Here is a 20,047-nt window from a genome sequence, read left to right on the forward strand (position 1 = left end):
GTTTCCTCATCTGTAAAATGAGGCGAATAATAGTATCCACTTTACAAAGTTGTTGTAAGCATTCAATTCCACGTGCCTGGTAGAAATGGTGATTGCTCTTGTTGTGGCCCTTAGCATCAAATTCCTCTTCCTCTTCCTCCTCCTCATTATTTTTTAATGGTGGAACTATAATTAGGACTCAGATTTTCTTATCAAATCAGAGGCAGTGTAGGGTCTTTGGTGAGTCTTAGTGCCCCCCCCTTCTAATTACCCTGGGATACTATTGTCAGGTAACAACAATAATAACAGTAATAATAATAACATACATTCATTGGGCACTCATGTAATTTGCTAAGGACTTAACAGATATTTAGACACCTGGGGGTGATGATTCACACAGATCCTAGACTCCAGTGTTGAGGCTGGAGAGGAGGCACTGTCTGATGGGATGGGACTTTCTTGCAAGGTCTGACCAGCAGAGGATGTAGAGGCTGAAGCCTGAGCAGAGCACACACCCCTCCCTCAGCCCTACTGCAGAGGGGGCTGGTCAGATCCTCCCAGGGCTCAGTGCTGGTCCCACTGCCAGACAGTCCTCAAGTCTGAGACCCACTGAAGCTCAATCAGGAAAATGGAGACACCAACAGACCCCAGGTGTGCATTCTGAGGAGAAGGCACATGCCCTCATTGCTTCTACACTTGGAATGGAAAGGGAGTCCATGGAGGAAGGGCTCAGGTTTGGACCAGTGGGTGGAAGCTGTAGAGAGACAGATTTTAACTCTAGTTTAATTCTGTAGAACAAGAACTCTCTATAAAGATAGAATGGTCCACATTTGGGATGAATTTGTAGGCACTGAGAGGTTTTCAACAGGGGACCCTGGGATATTGCAAAGAGGTTGGATAAGATGATGCTTGAGGTCTGTAGGTCCCTGGAGTCTCTGTTCTAAATCTCCAGGATGGATGATGAGGCTCTCCTACTTTCAGAAGGCATAGAACTAGGTCTTCTCTCCAAGCCCTGTAAGAGTGGGGAGACCCCAGCCAGGGAGCTGGGCTGTCCCAGTAGCCCATGATAAAAGACAATCAACCCTCTTTTTGTATCATGAACCCCAGACTGGACAGATCTTTGCAGATGTGATAGGCTTAGCCGCTTTTTGCCTAAGGGCTTTTTCTCAGAAGGCAGAATAATATAACCTAAAGACTTAGAGTCACACACTCTGTGTTCAAATCCCAGCACTACCACTCATAGTTTTGTGACTTTGGGTAACTTGCTAAACCTCTCTGCCCCACAGATTTCTTGGGGTTGTGTTACCCACTTGCTACCTCTTTAAGAGTAGAGATAATGATTGCATGGTGCCTGGCACAGCATTGGGGAATTCTATAATGTGCACTTATGTACATACGCACATTATAGATATATATATTTACAAGACCATTGTGCAGACTACATAAGAAAACACACAGAAAAGCATAAATGTCACTTTCCTTTCCCCAAGCCTTTTTGGTGTGTCAAAGAGTTTGTGTCCTCTGATGCATCACTCTGAGTAGTCTAATCTTTCTTCAAGTTTTGCCTTTAGAAGTCCCTATTTCTGCTGAGTCTGAGAGGGAGGCCAAGTCAGAACTACGATTCTGACTGAGGATTTGGATAAATGCAAGGGGAAGACTCCTCTCAAATAGTGATGGCATTGCCTGCCAACAGATATGTGGGGAAAATTTTAAGCATCTGTTGTAAGACCTAATGTCTCTGGAACCCTGGGGCAATCCATTGTTCTGCAATAAGTATCGAAAAGTAGAAAGAGTGAGAACCAAAAGAAGTGTGCCTGCCCTTTACTACCCAACTTCTTTCTGCTTCTATTTCCTCTTCTCTAAAATAAGGGTAATAAATTCTACTTCTCAGAATTTTGATAAGGATTCTATGAGATGACTGGTGGAAATATCTTGTCCAATGCTTAGTTGGCACTCAGTTTATGCTAGTGAATCTGAACCGAGGTAGTCAAACTTTCTGGATAGCCAAGGGCTAACCCTTTAAACATTCAAATCTTTTAAAAATGATTTTGCTGCAGATCTTTATACCTTTCTTCACCAGAGGAGACTGAGTGATTTAACCTTCTCTTGGTGACTCAGGATCATCATGATGAACGCCAGCCACTGTTCAGAGTGGCCATTGGGAAAGTAGGTTGGACTGTGTGCCTCCACAATAAATGGCCCCAGAATACACTTCTGCCTCATCACTTCTGCTGATGCATCTGCAAATAGTAACTTTCTCTACAAATTTGAGTGAGTGCCTCTCCTCTTCTGTAGGCTAGGAAAAGAACATCCAAGAATTTTGTGAGTAAAATGAATTTTCAAATGCCTGAAAAGCTCCCCGTGGATAAAGTACACGGTTTGTGACAGCTCTTTTGGCCCAATTGTTTCCTCCCTTGTACCTATATGTGCTCTGAACACACGTAGTATCAGTTATGACCTATCCTCCACCTTGTGCAATCTTACACTTCTCTGATATAGCTTGCCTGTGAGCAATGCTAATGCCTTGACGTTTTTTAAAACCATAATAGGATCAGAAATTGTTCTTTTGTGTCCATGCATGTGTGCACAATTGTATATGACTGAGATACAGCTATGTTCAGAAGTTACGGTAGTTTGGTTGACTTGTCTGTATCTGACACTCTTACATCTAGAAGAAGATTGTTTGGAAGCCCCTAACTTGAAAATTCTTAAGCTACTGAGCTTGTGCTCAAAATCACAGGGTAAATTCATCTTCCGTTAGCCTCTGGGAAGCTCTATGTTTCTGTAATTAAGAACCTCAGGCAATCATAGATACGTGAAAGCTTGACTTACAAACTTGGGTTAGATTAGAAATGGGGGTGACAGATCTTTTAATCCAGAGTTGCTGCCAGGAGCCTTCCAAAGTGATGGTCCTTTGCTCTCCATTTGCATCATTTATAGTCTAGATGAGTGGTGTCTGGTCTTGAGATATTTTCAACCAGGGAGTGCTATGATTCTTGAGACACTAAGGCCTGGATATACAGAGGTGCACGCATGCATGTTTTGTTCAAAGCACACACACCGACACCATACAGACCCTAGACATAATCCACCTGCCATGCTCACAGCACATGTATGCACACAAAGGCATCTGGATGCATCTTCTTCACCTGTCTCCCTCTCTTTGCCTGGCTAACTCCTCCTTATCTTTGGGCCTCAGCTTATATCCCAGTTCTTCTGAAGAGTCTTTCCTAATTTCTCTTACTTTATGTTATATGTCCCTGTTATATGCACACCCAAAATACTGTTTCCTTTTCCCATTTTAGCACTTGGCATGCTGTACTCTGATTAGATACTAATTGATGTACAGAGTCTCCCTCCAGATCATAGTGCCCTGAGTAGAGATGCTCTCAAAGATTTTATAACCATTGTCACCTCACATTATCTAGTACATAATAGGTGCTCAGTAAGTATTGTTGAATGGATACAAGGAATAGTCATATGAACCCAAACAAACCCATAAAATCATTCCCATATACACCTTCTCAGAGATAGAAATGTATACACACAAGTGATATATGCACAGAGAAATGAGTTTATGCACTGTTACACACCCTACCCCCACAGATCCGTGTACACAAGGCAGACCCACACTCCCCCAGGCACACGTACAAAACAGGCCCCCCGGGTACTATCATACACATACCCACAAGCAAAACACACACACATACACAAATATACATGCACCTCAAGGAAGATATTTTCCTTGCACTTGTACTCACAACCTGTGCATGCAAATTGGATTTTCAGAACGTTCTAGTCCTTCGTTGACATTTATTGAGACAAAACAGAGGTAGGCAGACATAGCCTTTTGGCTGGGCAGATGCATCTTTGCTGCGATGTAATGTCAGAAACTGTTGATGCAGAATTAATGCTCACTTTTACGAGTTTATCTTATGTCATAGAGTTGAAAAAAACCTCGGTGTAAATATTCATCATATGGCTTAATTGGTTTGATGTACCGTAGCAACAAGCACAGCACCAGACGCTTGCTATGGAGGCCTCCACGTTGTTTCAAAGTCTTTATTATTATGACAGCAAAGTCTTGTTCATTAAAGTTTCACAATCCATTTTCATTAGGTTGAAGCTGAGTCTGTAAATGAACAGTTGCTCTGAAAAACCAAGCCCTCACAGTTCTCGCTGGGGAGGCAGCGCGTCTGTATTAATTATCAGGACGCTGGTGTCGATCGACGATGTTAATTGCACTGATGGCTCGTTATTTGGGGAATTGCCATGCATTTCATGCAGGGATAATAAAAATGAATTTTTAAACAAAGAGACTTAAAATAATATCAAATCTGTAGAGAATACCAACATCAAAGGCGTATCTCAAAGCTTTGAATTTTATCTTTGTGGTCCAAAATGTTAAAGAGGCGCCCGCAATGCAGTTGGTTCCAGTTTGCAGTGAAGGAAAACAAAACAAGAGTTAATTAACTGTTATTACAAACCTTTTCAACTTTAATTTGACTTTCAAATATTAGCATTTATCTATGAACTGTGCTTCTGGGTTTGACAAATTAGTTTTCACAGAACAAGTTTAATTAGGCGTCATTGTGCTTTTATGTCAGTTTTCAGAGCTCCAGACAATGAATGGATTAACTTATTAAAAGTCATCTGTTTAAAAGACTTTGTCGAATGGCAAATGGGTGGGCAAAGTTGCTTGGCTTTGCAAGAAGATGGGGAAAATGATATTGCCGGTTGGGTGTCGGGGGTTGTAGATCAGATGAAAAGAGAGTTGGCATCCCTCCCAGCTGAAGCCTGCTTTTGGGGCACCTCCATCTTCTAGCCCCTTCAGGTGGGGAGGGGTCTGTGGTCATTATAGCAACACAGTGCCTAGGAAAACTGAGCTGAGGAAGGCTATCTGTACTGTAGAGGAAGGAAATGACACGGAGAGAGTCTACCATAAATAGCATTTAGGGGCTGTTCACCGGATAATCTATACTTGACTATGCATTATCTTCCATGATTCTCTAATTCAGAGGCCAGAAAACTTTTTCAGTAAAAGACCATACAATCTATGTCATAACCACTCAACTCTGCCATTGTCCTGTGAAAGCAGCCACAGACAATAATAGGTAAACAAATGGGAGTGGCTGTGTTCTGATAAAACTTTACTTACAAAAACAAGAGTTGGGGGCCATCCTTGGCCTGGGGCTCTGGTTTGCTGACCTGTGCTCTTGTTGAAAGTCTTGTGTTGGGCTGCCTGCACCGACAAAATACATTTAACAAAAGGGCATCTCTTCTCTACTCATGTTCTCCCAAGGAAGACCCATAACTTTTCATTCATCACACATTTTCTGACTTTCATCTAAGGTACTAGGCATTGCTGGGAAAATGATGATGCATGGATAGTTTTTCTTTAAAAAAGTGTCCTGGGCTTCCCCGGTGGTGCAGTGGCTGAGAGTCCGCCTGCCGATGCAGGGGACGCGGGTTCGTGCCCCGGTCCGGGAAGATCCCACGTGCCGCGGAGCGGCTGGGCCCGTGAGCCATGGCCGCTGAGCCTGCGCGTCCGGAGCCTGTGCTCCGCAACGGGAGAGGCCACAGCGGTGAGAGGCCCGAGCACCGCAAAAAAAAAAAAAAAAAAAAAGTGTCCTGACTTCAGGATATCCCATTCTAATGGTGAAGATCTTTCTTTGGAATATGCAATTATAGTGCCAGGATTTATTTTGTAGGAAAGCAAACTTTGCTTTTTACGAAGAGTCACTCCAAATGTGACTCTTTGGCGTGAAGATTATTTTAGGCTGATTGTTTTTAAGAAACAAAATCTCAGGAAGAAACTTTGACCTTCCCCCTAACTACCTAAAAGAATTTAGACAGAGGAGCTGTTCTGAGAAGGGAAGTATCACCAGAGATATCTATACTATAATATGAACTAGGTATGGTAGGCAGGAAGGAACCTAGCAAAATCTGTTTGTTAAAATTCCTCTCTGGGGTCGCATTGTTTCTACATGGCCCAGCAAACATTTGTTTACCAAACATTTGCTCTTTTTTCATCTTCCTGTGACTGCCTTCTTTCCCATTGAAGTCCCAGACCCTGCCCCCTTCTTCTTAGTCCAGAATGACACATATACCTCCTTTTGCCTGACTGTCTTTGGAATCTCCCATGTTTATGTGGATTCCCTGTGTGTATGTAATTAAATTTGCTTTTTCCCCTGTTAATTTGTTTTATGTCATTTCAACTCCGACAGCTCAAAGAACTAAGAGGGGATGGGGTGAGTTTTCCCCTCCCCAACAGTTTATTTTGATTTGTTGAATTAGATGACAGAGATTAAAAAAAATAAAGTTGAGCCCAGGATTAACCTGTAAATGCATCTGTGGAAGAAAGTCATTTCTTATTACTATCTTTGCAGGCTTCTGTAATCACCCTACAAAGCAGATCATGAAAAAGGGAGAGACATATTTTACTTAGAAACAAGGGAACAGTCATGAAGGTAAGCTTGATCACTGTTAGTAGGAATACCTATAAATAGAGTTCTGTATTGGAACAAGGAGGTTTCTGCCCTTGGAGAGCTCATGATCTATAGAGGAGACAGACCTATTCAACTGCTATCATTGAGGATGTGCAAACTGCTGTGAGAGCACAGAGGACGAAGAAGCCCATTGTACCTACCTGTCAGGGAAACCTACAGATAAGTGATTTAAGGATGGGTTTTGAAGAATGAGTAGGAGTTTTCCAAGCAGAGAAGACGGGGTAGAAGGCAAGTCAAACAGAGGGAATAGCATGTGTAACAGTCTAGTCACGAAAGATTGCTGTGATGTGGCCAAGGCACATGTCAGGGGGTGTGAGAGGAGGCGTTCATTTCTCCTTTGACACACACCTGCGTGGGCCTTCCTTGCTGTCCTCACACAGGAAATGATATCCCCACAAATGTCCACATGGCTTGCTCACTTGACTCCTATAGCTCTCTTCTCAAACAGCAACTCCTCAGAGACCTTCCCCGAGCACTATATTTAAAATAGCAAAGCCCATTCTGTCTCACTGTCACTTTGCTGGGGTTTATTTTTTTATTACCACATGTATCATGTAGTATGTGATGTATTTAATTTGTATTTTGTTTGTGTCTCCCAACTAGAGTATAAATTCTGTAGTATACCCAGCGCCTGGCACAGCATTTGCATAAAATAGGTGCTTAGGAACTCATCAGGTATCTATGCACCAGGAATGGGAAGGGGGGTAGGGCTTTCCCTGGAGATGCTCAGGATCCAGTCCCATAGCAAGTGGTCACAACAGAGTGTGCTAAAAGCTAGAATGGATAATGGCCTTGAATGCCAAGTTAAGAAGGTTGGATGTTATTCCACGGGTGATGGGGTTGCCATGCCCAGGCCTCCTGGGCAGGGAAGGGCAGGACTGGATTTAAGTATCCGGATCTGTGCTTATTTCCCCTGGGACTGTGAGTTGCCAGGAGAAGGTGTCCTGCTCCCGGCAGAGCGCTGAGTGCTTCTCCTCATCTCAGAGTGACCTGTGAGAGCAGAGGATGCTGTGGCCTTGAGGATTTCCCTGGGAGCTCCAAGGACGTTCATTGGTTCAAACCTAGACCTCCTCACACAGGCCCTAGAGGCCTAGGGGCTCAGGCCCAGGGCTAGGGTGAGGCAAGGGAGGCAAGCAGGGTGCCATACTGAAGGAGGCACCCCCTGTTAGATGCTGGGCTTGCACCTGCATGAACCCGAGAGGGAGCACCTCCTTAAATGTACACTCTAAGCTCCTTGCCTGCCTCTCCCTAGACCCAGCCCTGGGGAGATGGCTGGTCTAGAAGGGGCATGGATTAAGTGGCAAGGCCTTTTGGCTCCTATTCAGAATGAAGAAACTGAGGTCTAAAAAGTAGATCTGGACTCTCCTGAGTTCCAGCTGCAGAAGGGATAATAGGCCTGGAAGATGGGGTGGGGAGGGTCTTTTTTTTTTTTTTCTTTTTTGGCTGTGTTGAGTCTTCGTTGCTGCGCAGGGGCTCTCTCTAGTTGCGGCGAGCGGGGGTCACTCCTCATTGAGGTGCACGGACTTCTCATTGCGGTGGCTTCCCCTGTTGCGGAGCACAGGCTCTAGGCACGTGGACTAAGTAGTTGTGGCTCGCAGGCTCTAGGGCGCCAGCCCTGTAGTTGTGGCGCACGGGCTTAGTTGCTCTGTGGCATGTGGGATCTTCCCGGACCAGGGCTTGAACCTGTGTCCCCAGCACTGGCAGGCAGATTCTTAACCACTGTGCCACCAGGGAAGTCCTGAAGGTGGGGGTCTTAAGGAGAGGGGAGAGGAGACAGATTCCAGGGGTGCATATTCTAGCCTCAGAGCCACTGCTATTCTCCCATGTCTGGATTCTATTTCTCCAACTTCCCACTTCTGGACTCAGTACCTTCTGTGTCCCGCCCCCCACCCCCATCCCTATAGATTCAGCCTGCTCATGTGTCCAGGCCAGTGGGTATACTGGGCAGGCAGGTTTGAATCAGCTCTGCTTCACCTCTGTCCTTGCTGGACACTGAGCTTCTGGGGCTGTACACGGAGTCTCGCATGGGGTTCTCTACCAAGCTTCTGCCTGCCCCTCCTTTTCATTCTTCTGCCCTGGGGTTTCCTGTGCTCAGAACCTGGCTTTGGTTTAGCTAGAGGCCCACCCTTGTCTTCCTTAGGTTGGGCTGTCATCCGTGGGTCATTCCTCCTGAGGATGGTTGCCCATCTACCTGCCCCTGTATGCCAGATTCCCTTCCCCAGGGCAATGTTTCTCTGTGGGCGCTGTCCTACTTGCAGGTTCCTCTAATGTCTAGAGACTTCTGTATCTTGCTTGCCTCAGAGGCCAGGCCTTGGATGTGTTCAAGGTCAACCCACAGTTCCTTGCAGATTAGCCCTAGGAGTTTGCTATTAGTGTTATACTCTGGACATAAAAATTATAGTCTGGCCATAACATGACAGAGAAAGGGGAATATCAGACAGTATCTTGTGGATGGAATGGAGATAAATAAACATAACCATAGTCAGGCAGTCACTAACTGTGCTTGAGATGAGTAGGAAAGCCTTCCTGCAGGTTTCCAATGTTTAAGATTGCTTCAGATACATCCCCTACCACTACCCCAGAGATGCCTCCATGAGAAGAAAAACAAAATAATTTCATTTTATGCTTACGGCAATCTTTTGAGGATAGATTTCTTATTCCCATTTCATAGATGTGGAAACTGAGGTTTGAAGAGGTATGATGACTTGGATTAGAGAGCTGATAAATTGTCAGTCTGACCCCAAGACCATGTTTCCCATATTTCATGGCTTCCCATATTGACCACACTCTGGAACTCATGCCAGGGGCATTTGAGCCGAGAGCTCTTTAGGGAAGTGAAGCACATAGGCATCTTCTTCTCGTGTCCTTGGTCATTCCGGGGCAAGACAATGATGGCTTGGTGTACACATGCAAATGACATCCAGCTTCTCACTGCCAGATCCCTGAGCACAAGCACGTGTTGTTCATTTCTATAAATGTTAACATATCAGGGTGTATTTTGACACACTACTAAGATAAGTGCTAGAGCTGACAATAATAATGTATAATTTATGTCTCTCGTATTACCTTCCCATCACTGTGCTTACATTATTACATAAATTAGTTTAATATATCTGACATTCATCAGATAATTTAAGCATTTGTTCTTTTGTCTCTGTCTCCTGCTCATGGGCTTCTAGGCTGGAGATCATGGCACCCTGTTGGCACTGATTTGCAGGAACACTGGGAAAGTTATGGAAGACTTTTCTGATGTGCATAGAGGAGATACACTTTCTGCGTGAATAACTGGGTCACAGGGTGCAGCCCTGGAAGAAGCACTCACCTCTAAGATAAATTGCAAAAATGGCCATGGATTCTTCCCATGCCAGTATTTACACCCCTATTTAACGTGATGTTGGAGCTTCTCCCACCCAGAGGTAGAGTCTAGCTCTCCACCTTTTGAATATGGGATGGGCTATGTGTCTGGCTTTTGCCAGAGGGCCACTGGCAGACTTGTGCACAGTGACTTGCCCTCTTGCTGCTTTTGGAAATTTGCACTTACCATCATGTGAACAAGCGCCTGGTAGGGCATGGGCCGATGAGACCCATGGCCTAGTTATCTCCTTTGCCCCAGTGATACTCTGCCATTTACCAGACATGTGACTGAAGCCATTCCCTGCTACCTGACTGCAGCCACGTGCATGAGCCCAGCAGAGGCAGCAGAAGAGCTACCCAGCAGTTCCCAGCTATTGCTGATCCGCAGAATTCTGAGCTCAATGCATGGCTGTTATTTTAAGCCAATAAGCTTGGGGTGATTCCTTACACAACAAAAAATGACAGAGAGAAGGCTGAGGTTGATTGATAGGGGAGTCCTATTTATAGTTAGGGAGAAGAGGATATTTCTTGAGTTCCTGCTATACCTCCAGGCTGGGCCAGGCACTTGAACATATATTATCTCCTTTGGCCCTCACAATGGATATACTCTTTCCTTTCTGAAGTTAATGCTATTGTTATCCCTATTTTACAGTAAAGAAGACTTGAGATTTTGAATGTTTAGGTTACTTGCCCAAGATCACAAAGCTACTAAGTGGTAAAGCCAAGATTCAAACTCCAGTCTATCGTCCTGGACACCCTATCCCTGATCATTTATTGGGATTTGTTTTTAAAGGAGAGGAAAAAGTTCAAAGTGATTAATTCTGAGTTTGCATTTTTGCCCAGGTGAAGAACATCCAGACAACAGCTCCAAGTGTTTGATACGATCATTAGTACAAGGATATTGGTAACAGTGCTTAACAATTGCATTATCCGTCAATTCATTTAACCCAGGCTTATGAGTCACTACTGATGTCTTCTTCTAGTTGAGGCAAGTAGATTCAAAGAGGTTAAAAAATTTGCCCAAAGTAAGTAGGGGAGGCAGAACTTGAACTCAGAACTCCTGAATCCAAACCCCATGACTGTTCCTCTGAGCCAGGCCATCTCACTTTCCCGTTTTTACTGTGGGGCCTCAGGCTTGATGCTGTAACCCACAATGATTTCATCATTGACCAAGATGAAGACAGTAGATCCAGAGACACTACCTGTGTGCAGGGCCCTGCAGTAGACCCTGGCAGGTTGTAGGGACAAGTATGGCTTAGTCCCCACCCTCAGAGAGCTCGCTCTCTGACTGGGGAGGTCATGCTCCACAGTATGTTACACTTGGATCTATGCAGTGTGCTTGTGCGGTAGCGTGTCATCACATGATCTGATGCATTGGAGTCTTCTTTTCAAGTGATGCTAATGCCTGTCCACTTAAATAAATCAACATGTCCATTTTCACCATCAATGCCTGTGACCCGCAGGGAGCCCCATGGGACCTCTCCAAAGTGCCTCACTCTGTTTTCATGTTCACAAGTGTTAAGAAGCAGTCAAAGATTTAAAACTGAAATGTCCAGTATTGGCAAAGATCAGGAGAAGCTGACAGAATTTGTAAGTTGATACAAAATTTTTTGGAGGCCAATTTGGATTAGGTAACAAGCCCTTAAAATATTCATATATTTGACCCTCAAATTCTAGAAATTTATTCTAAGGAAATCACCTACCATGAAGATGTGCAAAGATTTATTTATAATATTTTTTATGTTGATGACATTTAATTGAAAACAACCTAAATGTCCAATAATAGGTATTGGCTAAATAAAACATGATACATTCACACAATGTACTGTTAACCAGTGGATTAAAATGATGCAGTAGGGCTTCCCTGGTGGCACAGTGGTTGAGAGTTCGCCTGCCGATGCCGGGGACACGGGTTCGTGCCCCGGTCCGGGAAGATCCCACATGCCGCGGAGCGGCTGGGCCCGTGCGCCATGGCCGCTGAGCCTGCGTGTCCGGAGCCTGTGCTCCGCAACGGGAGAGGTCACAGCAGTGAGAGGCCCGCGTACCACAAAAAAAAAAAAAAAAAAAAAAGATACAGTAGATGAATAACATGAGATCATGAAAAGAAAAGGCAAATTATAAAAATGGTATTGCAGAATGAATTCATGTAAACAAAGTATGTATAGAAAAATTCTGGAGGGTGGTGTACTAAAGTATTAACAATGGTTATTTCTGGTGGAGAGGTTAGGAAGAGGTTAGGAGTATTTTGTATTTTCTTCTGCATGCATATTTGTATTTTTTCCATTTTCTTCACTGGTGGTGTTATGTTTTTGTGGTAAAAAGATAAAAGAATAAAAGCCTAATAAACAGCATTCAGTGGTTTAAATAAAATTTTCATAATATCTGTTTACTAAAATCTGGAAATCTGGGTGATACGCTCTAGTTTTAAATTTGATTGAATGCAGAATTTAAGAAGCGAGGGATGGGAGAAATGCTGTTAAGATTTGGGTACCAATATTCCATTCTTTCTACCCCCAACCCAAAGCTATCTGGCTTCTTACAGACCTCATGTTGTCTCTTATTTTGATTCAGAACAGATCTGACCATTATTTAGTGAAAAGGGAAGAGGTTTTGGCACACAGATATGGGCTCAAATCCTACCCTCTTCCTACCTGAGTGTTATTGGGCAAGTCACATAACTTTTCTGAGCATCCATTTCTTTATCTGTAAAGTATGAATATACAACCTACCTTGCAGCAATGTTGAGAGAATTAGACACACTGTGTGTATAGAGCCAAGCATAGTACCTGACATACAGTAGGTACTCTATAATTGTTATTATATTGTTGTTGCTTTGGTATGGTTATTATTGCAAAAGGAACCAGAGAGTATGGATACTATGCCCATTTTTTTTTCTGGTGGGAAGATTCAATCAGCATAGAAACAGATTTTAAGGGAATGCCAGTTGGCTGTTGAGCCCAGGATTTATCTCCTCCTTGGCAGTGTCATTTTTGTTTGTTTGTTTTTGTTTTTCTGGCCGCACCATGTGGCATGTGGGATCTTAGTTTCCCCACCAGGGATCGAACCAGCGCCCCCTTGCCGTGGAAGCGCAGAGTCTTAACCACTGGACCGCCAGGGAAGTCCAGCAGTGTCATTTTAAATAGGCTCCTACACCCCTCCCAGGGCTCAACACAAAGCATCTCCACTCCTGGGAAAGAATATATTTCGTTTTACAGGCAGATCAGGATTATTATCTTGCAGGTGTAGGAAAGTGTGTCATTTGCCCCCATAATAAACATGGCTTAGCCTAGAATGGGGCCTGGTGCTCCACTCTGCCTACCTGTGCTGATGGCAGATGTTGGTAATTGATCACTATGCCCTTTCCTTTGGAGCCCAGGCACAGTCTTAGGGAACCTGCTCAACACCAAGTTTCCTACAGTTCTTGCAAATTGATCAGAGGTTGCAAACAAGAGGAAACCCACTTGCCTCTTTTGGATGAGAGCAGGGTGGGGGAGGGTGGAAGGGGAAGGGAAGGTTGAGAGTTCATCTATTTCAACCTCCTAACTTACTTCTGAGAGATTAGAAGAAGAGTTCTTCCTTTTCTGGGGCTCATTTTCTTCATCTATTCAATGAAGTCCTCGGAATAGATCAGGACTGGTGATAGGTTTCCTTTCATGAGTCTACTCTGATGAATCAGTATCTCTAGAGTATTTAGTGTAAAATGATTGAGGCCTCATTCTGTTTTGGCCAGAAGGGGCGCTGTGTTGGGTTTGCGGTGTCCCCGTGCCTGGAATGAGTTGCAGCAGAGGTAGGTGTGCCAGGGGTTTGCCATTCCTAGATTGGGCAGTTTCAGGTAGCTCTGAATGTGTGCTTTTCTAGGAAACTGAGGCCCAAAAAGGAAAGTGACTGGTCCAGCTGAGTTTGTGGCAAAGTCAGGCCTGTGTCCGGGGGCTCGGCTCCGTGTCTGGGCCTCCTTCTACAAAGCCTCAAATCTGACGTCCCTGGGCAGCAGGCATGCTCCTCAGGAGGAAATACAGGCTCTCAGCAAATGGGCAATGCCAGTCCTTCCTCCTCTGAACTGAGCTTGGCTGCCGCAAGGGCACTATCCCCTCTGCCTGATAGGCCTGACTGCAACCCCGGGCCCCGGACCTGGGGGCCAGGCTGCACTGCTCCTCCAGGGCCCCGCCCTGGGCTTCTCTCTGGGTCCTTCCTAAAAGGCTTGGGGAAGTAAGTGATCAGATTCCAAAGACTTTCCCCTGGGGTGGAGTTGGGGGTGGGCGGCATTTCCCAGAGTGGGGCTTTGCCTAGGCAGGGGGCTCAGCTAAGAGCTACAGGCTCACAGCAGGGGCTCCTTAAATATGCAGAGGGAGCAGCTGCCTTTGATCTCTCCAGCAAAGAAGCAGCCACTCCCCGCTGAGCTGGAGTGTGCATGTGTGCTTGAGGGTGGCATGTGCATGTGGGTTCACATGTAAATGAAGGCAGACTGGACCCCAACATGTGCATGGTGCCTGTATGTGTGCACAAACAGGCACTGCTACAGGTTCACATGTGTGCATATGCATGCATGTGGGTGTGCCTATCTGTGTATGTGTGCCTGTATTCATACCTGGGAGTTATCAAGTGTGTGTACACGTGTACGCCATGTGGTTTGTTGGGCTGAGCACATATCTGCACGTCAGTTCATCTGAGATATCTCTATAACACAATGGTATTATCTGCCCAGCAATCCCCATATGGGGCAACTTATAACAGTGTTACTCCTTATTCACAGTATTACCACTGAAGTCACCATAGTAGCACAACCTGGTCCTGCCTCCTGGCCCAATTTAATTTGTCTAAGGATGAGTCAATTCTAGTACCCACTCACCTGGTTACAAGGGTCAGGAGATGGAGTGGTAGGTTGGATTACTGTTCAAACCTTTCTTTTTCCCCTTTCCCCCACTGATGTTAGGAATGACTGAATGACCTCCTTTGGCCAATGGAAATGAGAACCCAGGTGACACATGCCACACTTGAGTAGAAGTTCTAAGAGCCCTTGCCTGACTTGCCACTTCTTCTCCTTTTCTTCTGCCATGAGACTTGTGATATTCAGGTAAAGGCTGTTCTGTCATCCTGGGTCCCAGACAGGAGACGCTGTAGAGCAGAGCCGTAGCCAGCCCATGAGAAACGTTTGATACAAGTAAAGTAAACCTTGTGGGAGTAGACCATGGAGATTTTAGGGGTTTTCATGGTTGTTGTTACCTGTATGTTGCAGCATAACCTTTCCTAAGCTGACTAAACAAATGGGGACTGGGATCGATTGTCCCATCCCTTTTGGACTTTTGGTTTGGGAACCAGAAAGCACTTTAGTAATTTCTATTTACCATGATCTGTGGCTAGAGATCAGGAAATGTCTGGTTACATTCCCCATACGTGAATAAAGGTCATATTTCCCTCATTTGGCTATACGTATGCCTTTCATGCAAAGTCAGCCCAGATAGAAAGAGACCAGAGAGATAGAGACCAAAGCAGGACATGAAATTTATAAAGTCCATAGTTCTGAATTCAATTGTTCCTGAGGCTCAGCTGTATCCTTGCTCTGCACTCAGCTTCATTGTACCACCTCATCTTGATTCTGTAAACAATAAATTCACCTTCTAATTAATGCCAACGTGAGTTGTTTCTGTCACTTGCACCAACTGTAATGTAATATGTATGATTCTGTGTGACTACACACATATACATTACAGTGCTATGTGTTTGTGTGTATACTTGTGTATATTCTTGTATGTGCTACCATTTATGGAATATGTGTGTCTGTGTATCCTCGTGTGTCTCTCTGTGTCCTGGTAATCATATGCAGTTATATAGGTATATTATGGTAGGTGGGTGAATTTGCCTGGCACATAGTAAATGTTCAATAAATATTTTCAGAATAATTTATCTGTATTTCAACAGATGTGGCACAAACAGTGACTTAGAAAGAATTATGTCAAGAGGGGTTGGTTATGCATGGCAGTGTTCTGCTGGGACATGTCCCAGCTGCACTTGGACTCTGTGTGAGGACTACTCTCATACTTCCATTCCTCCCAAAGGGTTTACACATTGGCATGTCAGGTTGCCCCTTGGGCTTCTCCCTGGCTGGGCTTCATCCTTCCTTGATCTCTAGATACGAAGAAAAACAGCCTGGGTCCAACTTGCCAGTCTCTGGTGGTGCTGGGACAGTCACCATGGAGGCCCAGGAAAGGCCAGGATTTCAGGAGGCATTCCTGGAAGGACCACTTAGGTGGTCCTAAGCATGGCTGATGTCACTCCCAGCCATCTGCTGGAGCTCTGGGTCAGGTGTTCATTGTTGTAACAGGGAATTTTAATTTATAGACTTTCTGCATTTGACTTTGGTAGTTTCATGATTAGGTGATTTGACAGAAACTTGGGACTTGATTTTTGCTATTTGTACTGTATTGTCATGTGTTAGGAAAGTATTTTGAATTGGTGAAGTGGAAAGATTGAAGAGACAGCAGTGAAGGGCATGGGAGGCGAGATGGTAAGATTGCTACCAAGAAGGAAACATCACACTTGGGGGCTTTCTGGGCGAGAAACCAGGGGCTCCCGGGGCTTGAAGGAACTTTAAAGATCAGCTGGTCCAACCCCACCCCCATGCTCAACTCCCCTCTATAAATAATAATTGTAATGACAGTGACTATAATAATAGCTACTATGTTGAGCTCCTACCAGCCTCACAGGAAGCTGTTCTACTCACACTCCATTGGTTGCAGGGCATAGAGAGACCCAACCAAGATAGCTCATGTCCCCTTCCCCTCTCCTCCCTTTCCCCTCTTCTCCTCTCTTCCCCCTCCCTATGCTATGGGGATATAGGGAAGGACCATCCTTCTCCAACCAGAGCAGTGATTCTCAGCTGGGAGTGATTTTGTCCCCCCACCCCAGGGGGCATTTGGCAATGTCTGGAGACATATTTGGTTGTCACGACTGGGGTGGCATCAGATAAGGAAGGATAAGACGGGAGAACAGAGCAATAGTAATATATGGTTGGAGAGGAATATTTTGCTCTCAGAGTAAAAAATAAGGCTGCGGTGTGTGGTTTAGACTCTTCACACAATGGCATTTTTAGGATATTTCTATTGCTTGTGGAAAGGATCCTGTCACGGGGATATTTGAAAGTCATGTTCTCAAGAGTTATAACCCATAACTGCCAGTGGGGCCCTACAGGTCATAGAGGAAGCTTTGGTGTGAGCATCTTGGCTCTAGGCACAACTTTTTCCAAGACTAGCCTGGCTATTGTATATCGAGAATTTCTCTACGGTAATGTTGAATGTCATTTCCTCAGCAAGGGTTGCTGGAAACTTCTCTCCTTGTTTAGTGGCCATGGGCCTTAGCCTTCAGGGAATGCTTAAAGATGGATCTGGAAGCAGCCAGTGTTTAGAAGAAACCCGAAGAGTGCAGGGAGGTGGTCAGATAAAGGGGGCCCATCTGGAGTCCAAGAGTTGGATGGGCCAAGAGAGCACTTTTCTGAGGATGCTGGTCAAGCATGAAGGGGGTCATTAGGAAGGGGATCCCAGGTGCCCTCACTGAGTTGGATGGGACAATCCAGAATGGAAGCCTCCAAGTCTATCAGGAGGCACTTGTTATCTGGGGCTGCAGAGGCAGCTGATCAAAGAGAATGGATTGACACAGGATCAAACTACCTCCCAGTCTGTGTCCCCTCTCCTGTTTCCCTTTTCTCTCTCTGACTCTGACCTTTTGTCATTGTCTTTTTCTTCCTTCCTACTGCCTTGATCCTCTTTCTTTGTTGAAAGTGAGTTGAAGCCAGATCATGGATACTAAGTTAAAGAACTGAATTTCATGCTAAATTTATTCATTATTACACTCAGTAAATATCTATCAACTCCTAGTTCCTAGCACAGTGAGTAAAACAAATTAAATGGTCAAGAATTATTTGTTAAATGAATATATGGATAAATGAATTTAAGTCTTAGTTTAAATGTTATCTCTTGAGAAGACTCTTTCTTAACCAAGTTATGGACAATAGTCTTCCATTTCAAGTCAATCACTATACCATTGCTACATTTCATTTCCTTCATAATACAAATATCTGAAATTATGTTAAAATATGTATATTTTTGTTGGTATGTTGTGGTCTGTGTCCCTTCCTAGAAAATAAGCTCTGGGAAATAAGGGAATTTTTTTGGTTCACCTGGTCTTCCCAGTACCTGGGAGGATGTCAGGTACACAGTAGGCACTTTCAAATATTTACTAAATAAAGAGGTTTATTTGTTTCCTTCTCTTCTCTGGGTCAGCTAGTGTGGTAAGTACTGGGGATTCAGAGATGAGTGAGACATGGTCCCTGGTCAGAAGACTCTCCAATATGGGATAGAAATTCCTGGTAATTTTTGGAAGTGAAACGATTGGCATTCCACTAGAGATTGACTCATCTGCCATCATGGAGCGAGTACTAGAGTAAGTAACCACTGACTGCTATAACAAACAACCCCAAAGATCAGTGACATAATCCAATAAAAATTCTGTTTTTCTCTCTTCACACACAGTTCAGTGAAGCACAGGCAGTTTTTTGCCAAATGTTGACTCGGGAACCTGGGGTCTTCCATTTTGTTGTGCCATTTTCAACATCAATATGTGGTCACTGTGAAATGGGAGGGGAGTGAAAGATGGCAAGTGGGGGATTTTTATGGGCCACACTGGAAGTGGCATGCATGACACCGCTCTACACTTCATTGGTCAGGACCCAGTCGTAGGCCCCATCTAACTGCAAGGGGGGATGAATGTTATCCATCTATGTGCCCAGAAGGAAAAGGAAATGAATCTGGTGACCACACAGCTTTTTGTTTTTGCCATAGGTATGATGGAAGGGAGAGGTCATGGACTAAGACAGGGAGACCACTTAGGAGAATTCATGAGAACTGGTACTAAGGTAAGAGCAGTGGCCATAGGCATTGGAAGAGAATTGTTTAAGACTATCATGAAACTCAAAAGTTAAAGTCACATAACAATGCACTGATTTGATGAGTCCTTTAGTAAAATTACCATGAAACTTGCATCAGAGATGTCTCCTGACTTGACTCTTGCTTCATCATTAGAAGTTATTCTGAGGAGGGCATTGTCCCTGCTGCTCTGTGAGTTCTGTTATTGATATAAAGTGACAAGGTTCTGTCTTACTGAAGTGATAATTGGAGCATGGACAAAGGATGAGAATTTGGGGCACAAAGGTTACCTCTTTTTCTGTGGTGCTTCTATTTTTTTAGATTTTTAGATTTCATGTAAAGTCTTCACCAAAATGAGCGATTGCCCATTATGTGCCTAATTCTGTGCGAGATGCTGTGGGGATAGGAGAGGGGAAAGATATGAGCCTGGCTCTCAAATGACATGTTTTTCTTCAGGGAGCTTCCAGGAATTCAAGTGACACAATTGTGGAAACCAAAGGCAACAAACTCTTGAGATGCAGGTGCTAAGGGTTGTGTGGATTGCTGGCAAGGTGAGATAAGTATAGGCAGCTGTTGATGGAAACAATTCTGAGGTAGGTGGCACTTGAGTTGGTTCTCCTAGAGTTTCCTCAAAAGACACCACTCTCTTGTATATTCTGGGGGCTAACAGTGTGATTTTAGGGTCAGATAGGACTAAGTCTGGATCTGGGTTCTATCCCTTGCCAACTTTACAATATCTAGTGAGGTGAGTAAATGAGATACCATAAACACAGGGTACCTGGCACAGAGAAAATTCTCAACATGTGGGAGATGTTAGATTGTAAGAGAACAGTAAATGTATATTGCCTGAAGGTAGACTTCTTGGGTGTGAATCCCACTTCAGCCCCTTACTTTCTGTGTGATCTTGGGGCCAACCAGTTAACCTCTCTGTGACTCAGTTTCTTCATCTGTGAAACAGGTATCATGTTACTTCCTATCTTGTAGCATTGCAGTGAGTGGTATATCCATTAATATGTATAAAGAGCATGTAACAGTACTATGTAAATTGTGCTGTTGTTATCACTGTTACAAAAATAGTCATTTCACCTCCATAGATGATCACCCCTACACTGAAAAATAGAGGCCTTTCCTTCCTTGGAGAACTGCAGAATAATTCAGACACATGCAGTACATTTTATTCTGTGTGTGAATGTGTGTGTGTGTGTGTGTGTGTTTGCATGTGTGTGTACATGCGAGCACCCATATGTGTGTGTGATGGGAAGTGATGGCCTGAACGATGGCACCTTTCTC

Source organism: Physeter macrocephalus, chromosome 16, assembly GCF_002837175.3.
Source record: "Physeter macrocephalus isolate SW-GA chromosome 16, ASM283717v5, whole genome shotgun sequence".
NCBI lineage: Eukaryota > Metazoa > Chordata > Mammalia > Artiodactyla > Physeteridae > Physeter > Physeter macrocephalus.